Consider the following 649-nt stretch of genomic DNA (forward strand, 5'->3'; position numbering starts at 1 on the left):
GAATTTTACATATCCAAGATACTGTCTAACTGTCGATGCAGTTGAGATTCTGAATTTTAGAAAAATTGATCTACACAAAATTTACTTTAAAATTCATTTTCTCGCTTTATTTGAGGAATTTTCATTTTTTTTTCTCAAATCAAAAGTTAAATTTTTTAAAAAGAAATTTTTATTTAAAGAAAATAGATTTTTTATTTTTAAAATTTCAACATTAATTATATTATTAAATAATATTATAATTTTAATACACTTCTTAAATAAAACCTTATTTAAAATAGGGAAAAATCTAAAAAAAACCAATGTACTTTAATGTTTGGAATGATTAAGTTCTTGAACAATTTTTTGAAACAAATAAGTTCTTGGACATTTTAAAACATGTTAAATAACTCATTGGACTTTCTAAAACATGTTAGATACATTTTTATGACCTATACAACTGGTTAATATGGTAAAATAATGAATTTTTTTTTTGAAAACAACCAATAAACTTTCATATTATAAATGATTTAAATTCCCAAAAGAATACTTACATTTACGAAAAAAAAATACTTACATTTAAAAAAGATTATTGATAAACTTTATTTTAATTAAAAATAAAATATATTCTCTCAGTAATTTTTTAAACTAAAAAAATAAAAAATAATAAAAA

The sequence above is a fragment of the Cynara cardunculus genome, assembly GCF_001531365.2.
Source record: "Cynara cardunculus var. scolymus isolate 2C chromosome LG 1, CcrdV1, whole genome shotgun sequence".
Lineage (NCBI taxonomy): Eukaryota > Viridiplantae > Streptophyta > Magnoliopsida > Asterales > Asteraceae > Cynara > Cynara cardunculus.